We start from the raw sequence: 14325 nt of genomic DNA, 5'->3' as shown, positions 1-14325 counted from the left end.
GACTTGCTGGGAGTTATAGTTCTCTAATGGGATCTCAAAGCAGCACTCCAGTATTAGTTTTCAGTGCTGGAAAATATAAGCCCTGTGCCCCCATTCTTATACTCACCGTCCAGCGTCTTTATATAGTACTTTACAGACACCACACTGGTCCCACAGCACCATCTTCTACCCGCAGCTTCCAACATAATAACGTACTATTATATATATAATAACAACACATATAATAGTATGTTATTTGTTACTAAATATTTTACCACATTTTTTTGCTTCAAATATTTTTTTCCTTATTTTCCACCTCTAAAACCTGGGTGCGTCTTATAGTCCGGTGCGTCTTATAGTCCGAAAAACACGGTAAATATTTTTTTTTTTATCCTTTTAAAATGTTGCCTTATATAAGTCACTACACAGGATAGAATGTTTCCTAACAATTTTTCCTGTAATCTCCAATTTCTCTTTGCTTTTGAATACTTTGTTAGTCCTTAAAGTGGAGTAAAAGTGACACCATTGATCTCCGCAGCAATTTGGGTGTCAGAGATACATGCAGGGGTCTTCCCCATGCTTTTCTACTTGCATTCAGCACTTTTCCATCCATTAAGTGTCACTAACCCCCCCAGACATCCTTGTAGTGTCTGCGGGAAAAATGCTTGGATTTCTCATTGACTCCCTTTATACTCGTTACTCGAAACGAGCATGTGAGTATTAGGAACTGCTGGGATCCAATAACGAGCATTTTAGTGCTTGCTCATCCCTACTCAGCACTGCCTCCTCCTCTGAGTTTTATAGCTATCGGGACAATCTCCTGCAGCAGCTTATGCTCAGTTATGACACAGGAGCTGAGCTGACCCATCACTGCCATCATCTGTACTCCAAATAAGCACATACTGATATCAATGCTGATGAACACAGGCAAACACTGAGGAAAATCTGGAATTTGCAAGCCACCTACATGTAATTTTGCACTGGATTGAAGATAAATGTGCTAATAAAGGCATGTGCAAAGTTTCAAAACTTTCCATGCTGTTTCCACGTTGTGTTTATTTTAATTTTTTTTTTAATAAAAGTTTAATTACTTGGAAAACTCTCTTGCTTATGGAAAGAAACGGCATTGAAATCTTAGATTGAAGAAGTTCCTAAAAAAAAAGCCCAACATTTTGATATTTTGCTTATTCTGTGATAATTTCCTCTTCATATATGACATTTCTTTAAGTTTGTTTTCATAATTACCGGAGAACACATTTGGAGAGCAGTTCTGACGTGGTTACAATAATTAGTCATGTCGATTCCACTTCTGCTAATGATTGCTCTGCATGTGTGTCTTATTTAAAGTGAACTTGTCACAGAGAATTAATATTTAACTGAAGTAATTTCTAAAATTAACTTTTTAGAGATGGCTCCACTTAATGCCATGCCAATTAACAAGAAAGTAGGAAATCATGACGGAAACATGAAAAAAAATTAATGCCATTGTAACGTGGCTAAAGGTTGGATAGTCGATGGGAGGTATGTATCAGAGAAGGCTTGTCGCTGTGATGTGACCCGAAGTGTTTTCTGTAATGCACATAAAGCAATAAGAAATTGTTTAGGATATTTGGGGCTGGGTTACGGGTAGCTATGAGAAATGGGAGGGTCTGGCTACCCATATACCTCACCACTGGGTAAGGGGCATAACCGTGCCTATCTATGTTTGTTTCAGGACCTGTGGTGATGTCAGAACCACATGTCTAATCATGTGATGGGTTCCTGGGTTTGGTTACACTTATGTAAAGAGGTGTGTGTAGCACATGGTGAGAGTGTGTTTGGGAGTCTGCAAGAGTGGACAGACTTCCATGTGTCCTGGCTGGACACTGCAGAGTGGTCTGTGTGTTGGACGGTTCCAAGTGGGGACAGACGTCCTGAACAGCACACAGAGACCATATTTAGGCTGGAGAGCCTACGTGCTGGACATGGCACAGCCTGTATGCCTACAGGTCTGAGAGAGAGCGGAACTCTAATATGGACATTGAGGATTCAACTGTCTGAAGTAAGACTGTTTACCTGTTGTTCCTGTTGCTATGTGGTTTATGGAGCAATAAACCTGTGAACTTTTAATGAAACGTGCCTCCAGAGTTTCATCCGCCGCACCTGAGCGAGTACAATCCCTACACCATGTAAACCTGCGTAGAATAATACGCTACTATAAATACAGAATTGACTGGGTATTAAAAAAAAATCATATTGTTCGGAAAAGGACTCATACTCGAGCCCTTAAGAGTTGCAATGTCATATTGTGACACTAAAAATAAGAATAGTGGCAGGTGCACCACTAGAATATAAGCAAGTATATAATGAGGTAACAGGGTGCTACATTAGGCATGAAAGCAGCAAATATAATCAAAGAAGAAAAAGAGCCAAAAAGAACGTGCACACCTGCTACAAAATATATAGCAAAATATAGAATACATTTTATTACAAGCAAAGACACCATACAAATATAAAATCAATTGAAAAACTGTACCAAAGTACACAACACCCCCATATAACAGCCTATGCAGGAAATACGAAATCTGCAAAAAACACGCTAAATATACTGTACTAATAAACACCTTGTTCACAAGAAATACAATATGAGGTATACCAACATGAATGTTTATAACAAAGATACACAGACCAAGCCCTCTAAAAAACACACACACTATAGGCGTCCCTATACAGTGGGGCAAAAAAGTATTTAGTCAGTCAGCAATAGTGCAAGTTCCACCACTTAAAAAGATGAGAGGCGTCTGTAATTTACATCATAGGTAGACCTCAACTATGGGAGACAAACTGAGAAAAAAAAATCCAGAAAATCACATTGTCTGTTTTTTTACCAATTTATTTGCATATTATGGTGGAAAATAAGTATTTGGTCAGAAACAAACAATCAAGATTTCTGGCTCTCACAGACATGTAACTTCTTCTTTAAGAGTCTCCTCTTTCCTCCACTCATTACCTGTAGTAATGGCACCTGTTTAAACTTGTTATCAGTATAAAAAGACACCTGTGCACACCCTCAAACAGTCTGACTCCAAACTCCACTATGGTGAAGACCAAAGAGCTGTCAAAGGACACCAGAAACAAAATTGTAGCCCTGCACCAGGCTGGGAAGACTGAATCTGCAATAGCCAACCAGCTTGGAGTGAAGAAATCAACAGTGGGAGCAATAATTAGAAAATGGAAGACATACAAGACCACTGATAATTTCCCTCGATCTGGGGCTCCACGCAAAATCCCACCCCGTGGGGTCAGAATGATCACAAGAACGGTGAGCAAAAATCCCAGAACCACGCGGGGGGACCTAGTGAATGAACTGCAGAGAGCTGGGACCAATGTAACAAGGCCTACCATAAGTAACACACTACGCCACCATGGACTCAGATCCTGCAGTGCCAGACGTGTCCCACTGCTTAAGCCAGTACATGTCCGGGCCCGTCTGAAGTTTGCTAGAGAGCATTTGGATGATCCAGAGGAGTATTGGGAGAATGTCCTATGGTCTGATGAAACCAACTGGAACTGTTTGGTAGAAACACAACTTGTCGTGTTTGTAGGAAAAAGAATACTGAGTTGCATCCATCAAACACCATACCTGCTGTAAAGCATGGTGGTGGAAACATCATGCTTTGGGGCTGTTTCTCTGCAAAGGGGCCAGGACGACTGATCCGGGTACATGAAAGAATGAATGGGGCCATGTATCGTGAGATTTTGAGTGCAAACCTCCTTCCATCAGCAAGGGCATTGAAGATGAAACGTGGCTGGGTCTTTCAACATGACAATGATCCAAAGCACACCGCCAGGGCAACGAAGGAGTGGCTTCGTAAGAAGCATTTCAAGGTCCTGTAGTGGCCTAGCCAGTCTCCAGATCTCAACCCTATAGAAAACCTTTGGAGGGAGTTGAAAGTCCGTGTTGCCAAGTGAAAAGCCAAAAACATCACTGCTCTAGAGGAGATCTGCATGGAGGAATGGGCCAACATACCAACATCAGTGTGTGGCAACCTTGTGAAGACGTACAGAAAACGTTTGACCTCTGTCATTGCCAACAAAGGATATATTACAAAGTATTGAGATGAAATTTTGTTTCTGACCAAATACTTATTTTCCACCATAATATGCAAATAAATTGTTAAAAAAACAGACAATGTGATTTTCTGGATTATTTTTTCTCACTTTGTCTCCCATAGTTGAGGTCTACCTATGATGTTAATTACAGATGCCTCTCATCTTTTTAAGTGGTGGAACTTGCACTATTGCTGACTGACTAAATACTTTTTTGCCCCACTGTATGTGTCCTAAATGAAAACAAATGAAAGGGCATATAGCGTGTACACATATACAGTATAATATGCTGGTGGCCCTGAAAGGGTGAAAGGAATGCTGCAAAAGAGTTAAATCTCGCAAAGTACGAGCCGTTGGGCGGTTGAGCTGTCACTCACAGCATCCCTAGGACACAGCGAGTGGCGAATGGTGACATGTGTTGTCTTATGTAGGCATGAAGCCAATATCACCATGCCTTTATTTATGATAGGCTAACATCATATTGTCTGGTTTATGCTATCGGACTCATAGTCTAAGCAGTACTGTGTCACAATTCTTGTGTTAGTTCATGACCTGAGGAAAAGTGTTCCTGTGTGCAGTCAAGCAGAAGGAAGAACTGTCAGTCAAAGTGACAAAGTGTAACATTTTAAAGGAAATGGATAAAAAAATCATGTGTATAACTAAAAGTCAGACCCAAGCAGTAACTTTAACAGAAGAGTCAGATGTCCTTATAACGCAGACAGGATCACAACACAATGCTCACACTGGCCATCGGCTTTTCCATCCCGAGTGTGACAGCATGTATTTCTATGCAGCTGTCATGCTCTAGTTGAGAGAGTCACCAACCAGTCCGAGCATTGCGTTGTGATCCCCGTCCAAGTTGTACAGCTGTCTGACTCTTCCCTTGAGGAGGAATTTCTACCTAAAACTAAAGCTATAGCTGTATACACGTCCTCACACTGAGGCCACGTACAACAGTACGTAGCTGTACTGCCCCGATGGTGATCCTTCCATGTATAGTGCAATGCAGTACTTAGTTTGTACTCCCGTGCCACCATCATGATGTATACAAAGCTGCGGCATGATGATATGTCAGGGGACAGGAAGGGGTTAACAACATTTTCTTTTGCAATCTCACAATTTAATAATTGACATTAAAATTTTCTTCTTTCATGCTTTATGAGTTATGCAGTATAATTTAGTTGCGTCCTTCCACAGTAATATCCTGATGTCCAGGTTGCGTTTCTATAAAATTATTAAAGTCCAATATTCAAAATGAAGTGAGAAAAAAAAGCCATAATCCTAATTATAAAGTTCTTTGCAATTATTATACAAGTCCACTACTTAACAACTCTTTATGAATATCACTGATTCCTCATTACTCCGCACTGTGTCCCGCACAGGTCACCATGAATGGTCACTTCACTTGTGTCTTCGGGTTAGATTTTTTTTAAAAACATTTTGCACACTGAAACTTTGCTGTTTTCCAAGCAGTTGGTGACATTTTTTTCACCATAGACCTTTATTTTTTGTCCGTAGGCAAAAACAACAACACTGTATCCTGTATTATTTGTGTCCTTGAGACTGAACGTAGTGCACATACTCCAGTGTACCTGTGAGATGACCAGGGTGGTAGTCATGGCGAGGGGCTGCTGTTCCAGCACCCCGCAAAGAAAACACAATGTCCCATTTGTTGTGTGATTTCTGTGCAATGCAAGTCACTCACTTTTAGGTTAGAGTTCTCAGGTTGCATGGTCCCGATTCCAGATATCATCACACACTGATTTACTGAGTCCAAGTACATTTTTAACAAAACAACTTTACTCTGCAAGTTCAGTTCAGTCACCGATATTGCACACTAATTCTCACTGATCATATATCCTTTCCTCTGTGCTCTCCCTTGCTCTCCTGGCAATCTTTGTTCCGGTAACGTACCATCTGGTACCGCTGCTTCCCGACTAGTTCTTGCCTGGGGGTGCCTGTCTGTTTTCCCCACCGAGGGCGAAATAAAAGATGGCTCTTCCAAACCTTTTCCTGACAGTAGGTCTCAGACATTATGGGATTTCCCATTGAACCTAGTTGCTGCTGCTCTTAAAGTCATGGCCAAAAGTATTGACACCCCTGCAATTCTGTCAGATAATACTCATTTTCTTCCTGAAAATGATTACAAACACAAATTATTTGGTATTATTATCTCCATTTAATTTGTCTTAAATGAAAAAACACAAAAGAGAATGAAGCAAAAAGCAAAACATTGATCATTTCACACAAAACTACAAAAATGGGCCAGACAAAAGTATTGGCACCCTCAGCCTAATACTTGGTTGCACAACCTTTAGCCAAAATAACTGCGACCAACCACTTCCGGTAACCATCAATGAGTTTCTTACAATGCTCTGTTGGAATTTTAGACCATTCTTCTTTGGCAAACTGCTCCAGGTCCCTGATATTTGAAGGGTGCCTTCTCCAAACTGCCATTTTTAGATCTCTCCACAGGTGTTCTATGGGATTCAGGTCTGGACTCATTGCTGGCCACCTTAGAAGTCTCCAGTGCTTTCTCTCAAACCATTTTCTAGTGCTTTTTGAAGTGTGCTTTGGGTCATTGTCCTGCTTGGAAAACCCATGACCTCTGAGGGAGACCCAGCTTTCTCACACTGGGCCCTACATTATGCTGCTAAATTTGTTGGTAGTCTTCAGACTTCATAATGCCATGCACATGGTCAAGCAGTCCAGTGCCAGAGGCAGCAAAGCAACCCCAAAACATCAGGGAACCTCCGCCATGTTTGACTGTAGGGACCGTGTTCTTTTCTTTGAATGCCTCTTTTTTTCTCCTGTAAACTCTATGTTGATGTCTTTGCCTAAAAAGCTCTACTTTTGTCTCATCTGACCAGAGAACATTCTTCCAAAACGTTTTAGGGTTTTTCAGGTAAGTTTTGGCAAAATCCAGCCTGGCTTATGTCTCGGGGTAAGAAGTGGGGTCTTCCTGGGTCTCCTACCATACAGTCCCTTTTCATTCAGATGCCGACGGATAGTACGGGTTGACACTGTTGTACCCTCGGACTGCAGGGCAGCTTGAACTTGTTTGGATGTTAGTCGAGGTTCTTTATCCAACATCCGCACAATCTTGCGTTGAAATCTCTTGTCAATTTTTCTTTTCCGTCCACATCTAGGGAGGTTAGCCACAGTGCCATGGGCTTTACACTTCTTGATGACACTGCGCACGGTAGACACAGGAACATTCAGGTGTTTGAAGAAGGACTTGTAGCCTTGAGGTTGCTCATGCTTCCTCACAATTTGGTTTCTCAAGTCCTCAGACAGTTCTTTGGTCTTCTTTCTTTTCTCCATGCTCAATGTGGTACACACAAGGACACAGGACAGAGGTTGAGTCAACTTTAATCCATGTCAACTGGCTGCAAGTGTGATTTAGTTATTGCCAACACCTGTTAGGTGCCACAGGTAAGTTACAGGTGCTGTTAATTACACAAATTAGAGAAGCATCACATGATTTTTCGAACAGTGCCAATACTTTTGTCCACCCCCTTTTTTATGTTTGTTGTGGAATTATATCCAATTTGGCTTTAGGACAATTCTTTTTGTGTTTTTTTCATTTAAGACAAATTAAATGAAGATAATACCAAATAATTTTGCGTTTGCAATCATTTTCAGGAAGAAACTGAGTATTATCTGACAGAATTGCAGGGGTGTCAATACTTTTGGCCATGGCTGTATGCTGCTCCTGTTTCCTAATACTCGTGTGACTTCCAGCCCTGAGGACTCTTCTTCTTAAACTTGTTTCTGAAACAACCTTGCTGTTCTTCATCCAACTCTTTGACTACAACCAGGAAATGTCTCAATTATCACTACCCTGCCCCTTCCTAACTTGGAAATCCCCTATTTCCTTAACCAGTTTTCATCCTAACCATATCTAATCTCCTAATCTTCAGTGCGTACTAAACCCTATATTACCCATTAATTCTACTGTCACTAATTCCTACACTTATACTGTATCTCCCTAACTCTCACTAGTCCATAAAGATTCCTAACTACATATTACACATACATCATTATATTATAAAGCATCTTACATGTACCCGTTTTACTATGGAGGGATGCAGGGCATGGCTTGACCTCAACACACCCTTACACACCATCTATTTAAAACTGAAGTTCTTCATGAACCTCTGCCATAGTTTGCACAAAAACAAATACAGAATCTAACTGGATCCAGTGAATGATTCTTATACACCAATGCTGGCTCTGTGCTGACTCAGTATGACACCCGTAAGGTCCAAAACAATGAAAATTTCAAATATTCAGTCACCAGAAATTAAGATTAATTTTTTATCATTTGTATTTCTGGCTTGATAAAGGCCTATCATGGCTGAAACCTTGCATCGTCTACCTAAATTTTTGTATTTTCCTTATGTGATATTCAGGAAGCCTTATACAAACTTTCTGGTGCCACGGAATCTTTGAAATATAGAATCTAAATCACATTTTGTGCTCACTTCTTATATATCCTATTCGAGTGCACTCTTAATCAAGACTAGAAAATACCAGTCTTGATGACTTGGGTCCATTATTTACAAAAAATGGCATTAAAGAGGATGACAGATGATAGAAATGCCCATGGACACACTGATCAACGAAGGCGACGTGGACTGGGAGGTAATTTAGGCTTCTGTGGGTTATGTCTGTAAGGTGCTGTTAACTAAGAGCCCACTGTGCCTTTCTGTGGTACGTCCCTTACTCTCTCCGTGGCATGGCCAACCAAGCTACTTTGATGGCAGCCTTGCAGACTAGGATGCAAGATGAATGTGATGGCTTCCTGTCTCGCCTACTGGTGAGGCTTTGGGAGCCAGGTGCTTTAAGTGAGGTTAAACCCACTCCCTCTAATACCAAGCACCAAGCTGTGCGCCGGCGGACTGCTCAGCATACTAGCTCCCAGCGGGCCTGAGTCCCAGTCATCAAAATGTATCATGGTGCAAAGAACTTGTCCTCCGCACCCTGCCATGCTACATAAAAAGGAATCATGACTGGGTGTGTGTGTGGTCAGGTTGCTGCAGATGCAGGTTCAGTTCTGCCACAGTTGGTGCTGCAATAGACCTCTTTAGACCCACGATGAGGAAACTAGACCAGTTTGTAAAAATAAAGTTTTTTTTACTGACAATCTTATGTAAAGAGACTAGCAGGAAATAAGCTTTGTTTTCTTTTCCACTATTCAGGGGAACACACTTTTTGGTGGTTATGGATGGCAGTACATTACTTATGGTGAACATTACAGATGAACAACAGGACAAATTGGGTAACGCCATTTTTCTGGTACAGGGCCACAAGGATCAATGCGTTTCTCTGTGACCATTGCACCCTAACTACACTTCCTGAGAATATTGTAAGGAAGCTCCATTGGCTACCAGCTTACTAAACATGCCCCAGCCTATCTGACTCTGCCTTTCTTCATGGCAGATTCCAGGTCTGGCTAGCCTTTACCGTCCCGGGAAGAGATTCAATCAATGTTTCTAAATCACTGGGAGGTAGTGCATGGTGGAAATACAATGATGGATGTGGCCATAGCTTGTCGTTACAACCCGAGATAGGCTGGGGAATGAAAGTCACCAATGTGTGGATATGTCTTATGATGTCACAAAAGCCCTGTCAGCCGGCAGCCGCTTGCCTCTGAACCAGCTATCAAGGACCAGTGGCTGTTCGCCACTTAGGAGATTATTGTCTCTTTAACTGTAAGTAGGTTTTACAATTTATGCAAGTTCAAGCATGAATGCTCTACATGTGGCAGAGCCCTTGCAGCAATCCGTTGACCTTGCTTCCCAAAATTTGGGGGTCTCACTAAAGGAATAGACCTTGTGAGCGTGGTCTGGACCAGTATCTCAAAGATAATAGTTCAGCGCTACTAAATTAAAGGGGTTTTCCCACAAACAAAAGCTCCTTTTTATCAATAAATCTTAGAATAATAATTTTTATAATTGGATGTGTTTAAATAAAATGTTCCTGTGCTGAGATAATCTTAAAAATGTGCTCTTGCTGTGTACTGTGTAATGGCTGTGTCTGACCGTGCAGGACCATGGTCTGATCATATCACATCTCCTGGGCAGGGGAGGACAGTAAAAAGTAAACCGACATTACAGAACAGGATCACAACTGCTTCTGTGAGGTAAAACATTTCCCTACCTGTTTTTACACAATGTTTTCCTAAAAGAATCATTTGCGATCCTGTGCTGTAGTATCTGCATTTTTTCCTTACCCCCCCCCTTTCTCCCCCTCGCAGGAAATGTGGTATGATCTGACCATGTTCGTGTATGGTCAGACACAGCCATTACACAGCACACAGTAGGGGCAGATTTATAAGATTATCTCAGCACAGGAACATTTTATTTGAACACATCCAATGTTGGAAATTATTATTATTCCAAGATCTATTGATTAAAATAAACTTTTGTTCATGGGACAACCTCTTTAATGATTTGAGCTGATTTTTCATCCATTTTTTACATCTAGGAAAATCTTAAGGTAAGGTGTGGGCTGAGAGTTTTTGTAAGTAACCAGGGGGCTGATTCTACAGTTGCAAAATGTTTAAATGTCACTATTTCCTACAGGTTGCATTTAAGATAGAGGCTTATCAGCTTTAATGGCTGAGCCAAAAAAATGCAAGCCTTAGTTTCTATTTACAGTTAGTGGATTAGAAGGATTTTACACAAAAATTCCTAATTAAATGGTGGTTGACGGATAGAAAAATTGGAATCTTAGAAAAGAGAGTAGGGGTCGCATTTCCTATCCCCTATTAGCACGATTGTTAGAAGCCGGGCCAACCATATGCTCCTTGCCTTATCAAAGTTCTCTATTTTGATCAGCCTTCTGCAATGTATTTTTGGGGCCCTTAGGGTTGGAGAATTGGTCCCTCTGCCCCATTTCAAAAAAGGAGTTGACAGAAACATGTTATAAACTCGTTGCACTTGCGAATTTGTAGATTTAACATGGCTGCCTAATTCTAAAAACCACACCGCCAATGTCAACAGGATGTATAGACTGAGTGACACTGTTTTTTGGAAGACAGCAGCATTACTTTTTTTAATCCTGGACAGCGCCTTTAACACTGGATGAATACCGGTATATAATTTTTTTCCTCTATCTTGGTATTGAAAAAAAAATGCGATTAAATAATATTATTTCACTATGCTGTGACTGTAAAGTGCAGGATGTTATCCACATAAAAAAGGCACAGAAAAAAGGCTCCAAATGCAAAACATGAGATCAAGCCCTGAAGAGAGACTGCAGAGGGGAAAACTGGTGAAAAATGAAAGATAAGTCATAATAGGCATAAAAGCGTAGAGCCATTGTGAGTATTAATTACAGCTCATTACATGATAGCGCAGTCAATGAACGCAGCAGATTATTTACTTCAAATGAGAATTATGTTGTTAATTGAATCAAAGTCTTCTACAGTACCTTGCGAAAGTATTCGGCCCCCTGGAACTTTTCATCCTTTTCCCACATATCGTGCTCCAAACATAAAGATACCAAACGTACATTTTTGGTGAAGAATCAACAACAAGTGGAACACAATTGTGAAGTTGACGAGATTTATTGGTTATTTTAAATTTTTCTGGAAATTCAAAAACTTGAAAAGTGGGGCGTGCAATATTATTCGGCCCCTTTACTTTCAGTGCAGCAAACTCACTCCAGAAGTTCATTGTGGATCTCAGAATGATCCAATGTTGTCCTAAATGCCTAATTATTATTATTATTTATTATTATTATAGCGCCATTTATTCCGTGGCGCTTTACATGCGAGATGATGATAAATATAATCCGCCTGTGTGTAATCAAGTCTCCGTATAAATGCACCTGCTCTGTGATAGTCTCAGGGTTCTGTTTGAAGCACAGAGAGCATCATGAAGACCAAGGAACACAACAGGCAGGTCCGTGATACCGATGTGGAGAAATTTAAAGCCGGATTTGGATACAAAATGATTTCCAAAACTTTAAACATCCCAAGGAGCACTGTGCAAGCGATCATATTGAAATGGAAGGAGTATCATACCACTGCACATCTACCAAGATCTGGCCGTCCATCTAAACTTTCATCTCAAACAAGAGGAAGACTGATCAGAGATGCAGCCAAGAGGCCCATGATCACTTTGGATGAACTGCAGAGATCTACAGCTGAGGTGGGACAGTCTGTTCATAGGACAACAATCAGTCGTACACTGCACAAATCAGGACTTTATGGAAGAGTGGCAAGAAGAAAACCATTTCTCAAAGATATCCATAAAAAGTGCCATTTAAAGTTTGCAACAAGCCACCAGCAAGACACACCAAACATGTGGAAGAAGGTGCTCTGGTCAGATGAAAACAAAATCGAACTTTTTGGCAACAATGCCAAAAGATATGTTTGGTTTTAAGGCGACACAGCTCATCGCCGTGAACACAACATCCCCACTGTCAAACATGGTGGTGGCAGCATCATGGTTTGGGCCTGCTTTTCTTCAGCAGGGACAGGGAAGATGGTTAAAATAGATGGGAAGATGGATGGAGCCAAATACAGGACCATTCTTGAAGAAAACCTGTTGGAGTCTGCAAAAAACTTATTGGCTTATACTTGTTTTAATTCATGCGGTCTGTGATCATAAATCAGCTAAAAGGAGTTTGGGAACAGGAGGACAGATAAAACATAGGGATGATTGGACCAGTGGAAGTTTGGGCTTATTGGGTTCAACTGAACTTTAGTCTAAAATCCGGTTTGGGTACCAGAACTGTACCCAAACTTTAACAAGAAGCCAAACCCCATAGAAGTCAATGGGAGCACATACTTTGTGTTGTAAAATAGTCATAGTAAAGACTTTGGGTCTTTCTCACTCTCTCCCTCTCCTCACGGAACTCCGAACACTAAAACGGAATTCCAGTAGAAGTCTGTATTTGGAGTTTAGTATGGGACACTATGTCCAGTACGAACCCCGAACTTTACAGTTCAGGTTTGCTCATCTAATAAAACAGTTACAAACCGTCATAGATGACCGAAGAATAACAGAATCTGAATGAAGTCATTCTGCAGCCAGCAATAGACAGTACAACACAGAAGTGTTAAGGCTCATGTAATGTTCATGCACATCGGTCCAAATTCGGAACACTAATGCACAGAATGGCCTTGGGTCTCCTCACCTGAATGTGACAGCTTCATCTATATCTATCTATTTATTGTGGTCCGATCTCCAACCGATTTGCACGGACATCTAAATGAGCACAACGATGAGGTGGATTCACAAGGCGATAGGTCAGGATGGACACATGGACCTAAGGCATCGGCGCATAAAACAGCAAAGATTTGGATAACAGGCTATGCTAAACAGTGGACCAACAAGTGTGGCAGGCATAGCGGAAGCCATGCAACCAAGTAGAAAGATGTAGAGAAAAATGGCAGGTCTGAAGGAGCACACAGATGTAGGTAGCAGGATCCACAACAGATAATTGCTTAATGAGAACAGTTTAAAATAAGTTTTGATGCTTATTGCAAATGATGAGTTGACCAGCAGGTCTGAGGGTTAGTAGAAATGAAAGCTGAATGTAGCATAGCAAAACATTGCTAAATATCAGCTTTTAGTGTTTACTAGAAATAATAGTTTAACCAGCATGTATCAAGTGAAGGTTTAACCTGCAAGTTTGAAGGTTTGTAGAAATCACAGGAGTTTGCAAAGGTGAATACAACAGAAGACATGGGATGGTAGCAAACTCCAAACAAACTACTGAATGCACGAAAGTCTCAAATCTGACATCTGACATGAATGTGTCCAATTGGGCCTTTAAAAGGCCTTGGTAGATGATTTTATTGAGTAATGCTGGGACATTTATGAGACCCAACGTAGAGCACAATAAAGGACCCAGAAGACGGGACAAGTACATAACAAGAAGCTAATGAAAGCAGAGTGCACCATTTTTAAGGAAATTGTAAAAGTAATTTTTATACACAAATACACGGACTTAAGTAAAAAGATAAAAAATTGTCTTCAAACCCCTTTAACACCTTCCCGACATATGAAGTACAATTATATCATATGTTAGCACCCTAATGGCAAACCAAACTCGCATCTTTCCTAGCAGATGATGGCTGTGCTATTCAGCCATCATCTGCCTCTAATAGCCGCACGTGGAGCGAAGCTCTGCCCGTGGCTTCTAACCTGTTAACCTGGTGAATGTCGCTGTCAAAATGTGATAGTGGCATTTACAGCACCTAATTCTATGCACCCATCTGCATGCACATGACATGAT

Source organism: Ranitomeya imitator, chromosome 3, assembly GCF_032444005.1.
Source record: "Ranitomeya imitator isolate aRanImi1 chromosome 3, aRanImi1.pri, whole genome shotgun sequence".
NCBI classification, from domain to species: domain Eukaryota; kingdom Metazoa; phylum Chordata; class Amphibia; order Anura; family Dendrobatidae; genus Ranitomeya; species Ranitomeya imitator.
The sequence above is the reverse complement of the archived record's forward strand: the minus strand, read 5'-3'. Positions refer to the sequence as shown.